Below are 2304 nucleotides of genomic sequence, written 5' to 3' on the forward strand. Positions count from 1 at the left end.
TTGAGCAGAGTCAGGTCTGCCTTGTTATTGACCTCTATCACACCCACCTGTCTTTGCCTTTCAGTTACATGTTCAAGACAAAGTCTCCATCCGTCTTCAAGCTGCAGAAGCGTGACGGAATTCAGACTGCCTCCCCTCTGCACCCACCATGCTTTACCTGCCATTTTGGAAGTCTCACCAACCAGTGCCCACAACCAGCATTACCTTCCCAGGGGTACAGCAGTCCCAGAGTGTTGGCAGCATCTCCCTTCCCACTGACATGCGGCTCACTGTGAAAGCAGAACAGTGGACACCAATATGAATTTCAACCATAGTGAAAAATGTTCGGTGGAGACCGTCATAAAAGGGAGGTCAGGTGAAGTAGACTGAAAATCAGAGTCACTGTTACCTTTCTCTAAAAGAGTCTTACATCTTTATATGAAATGAATTTAAATTACACTCACGTACAACTCTCCCCGAACTCACACCCACAGTAGTCACAGGATCTGCTGGACAGTGGAAGACAAAGGGGAGCCTCAAAGCACGGGCCACAGCTCAGAAGAGAGAAGAACCTCTCATTGTGGGCAACAGGATTCCTGGTGCAAATATTTTAGGAAAGCTGAGAAGCCAGTCCAGCTTAGGGATCCTTTTCATGTTTCTTGTAATCCGCTTTATTAGGTTTCCACCGATTTTTGGTATCTCTCCAGTGACTGTGGGCACTGGAGCTAGGTGGATGCTCTGGACAGCTGCTCCCCCAGTCCTCTCTCACTAATGAAGGACCCAGAGGAGCTTGTTCATTTGCTTGGTTATGGGAACAGGGTCTTGTAGTTGGACTCCACGGTTGAGGCAGTACTGTTCTGTCCATCTGCGCACCACCCTGCCTGGCAGAGATGGAAATGCAGAACCCCTGAGTAGGACCAGGGAAGAGGCAAACCGAGATGTTCTGTGAAAGAAACCTTTTCACACTTTCCATTCCCTGCTGAGAGGCAGTAGCAGCAGCAACGATTTCATCAGAGGAGCCAGAGGCTGCACAAGAAAATCCTTCCTGACGCTAAGGAGATCTGCCTCTCACACATTCCTCCCTCGCTCTGCCGTATGGCAGTGCCTATCAAACTGGAGACGTCGTGCCCAAGGGGATCCCCAGCTTCTCATCACAGGCAGCTCTGAGGGCAAGTGCTGGGCAGGAAGGGTACGTGACTCTGCTAATCAGCACATGAGCAAGAGTCTTCAGCTAGACACGCCAGCCTCACCCTGTGTCTTCTTCCCCTGACTTATGCATGAGACTTACCAGCTGCATAGCCCTGATAACTATTTGTGCAGTTTATGCGCTCACCAGAGCTTGGAATTTTAATAAGCATAAGTGGATTTAGGATGCTATATAAAGATATTATCTCAAAGTCAGGCATTTAGCTCAACATTGGTTGGTACAACCAGCCTTTTTTGTGATGGTCAGGACAGAAGCTCTGCCTTGCTTCAGGCCACATCCTGACTTTATGGCCGAGTCCCTGGTAGTGTTTGAGGGTGTTTACACCACTGAAGATGGACTTGGACAGCCCAGTGCCCATGAAAGACAAGAATTGGTTGAAGATTATGCCCACGTGGTATCCGTGAGATCTCATGAGTGGTGCACAACTAGAATTACTGACAGAGCACAGCCTCTCAGGGGCTTGCTAAGAGGGTGGTGAGAATCCCGCTGATGCTACAGCACCTACCCGCTTGCAAGTGCTGTCAGGGGTTGCAAAACAGTTTCACTGCATTTTCAGAAGGTCACAACGCTCCAGGAGAAATTTTAAGTTTGAGCTTTGCTCCATGCTTCATCTTCAAGACCAGAAAAGATTTTGCTCAAAGGAGGGCTTTCGCCTGCTCAGCTTTCTCCTCCCCGCTCTCAGCAAGGAGTAGCAGAGAGACTATTGACCTAAATGTCTGTCTTGCTAGGACTATTCCCTTTCGGAAAGATTTTTTGGATTAAGCAGGGGATTAGTAACACATGCATTAAGGACTTGTGGTTCTCAAACAAGCAGACTTAATTAGGCAAAGATTAAAGCACACTTCATTGACACCGATCTCTTTCAGGATTTAAAGCGTCAAGTTATTATGTAGAATTTTATACACTTGGCAACGTTGCTCATTTAAACACTTACACTACTTCCAAAGTAGTCATCTGGAGGGTTCAAGGCAGCTTAGACATTTATAGTGCCATAAAACCTTAGGCCATAAATTGCACATGATTAGGGTGTGTGTCACCATCAGTATTTAGAGCCATTTAAAAAAAAAACCCAACCTGTCTTGTATTTTCATCTGACATCCTCCCCCCCCCCCCAAAAA

This window comes from Pygoscelis adeliae, unplaced genomic scaffold (genome assembly GCF_000699105.1).
Source record: "Pygoscelis adeliae isolate BGI_AS28 unplaced genomic scaffold, ASM69910v1 Scaffold129, whole genome shotgun sequence".
In the NCBI taxonomy this organism is placed as follows: domain Eukaryota; kingdom Metazoa; phylum Chordata; class Aves; order Sphenisciformes; family Spheniscidae; genus Pygoscelis; species Pygoscelis adeliae.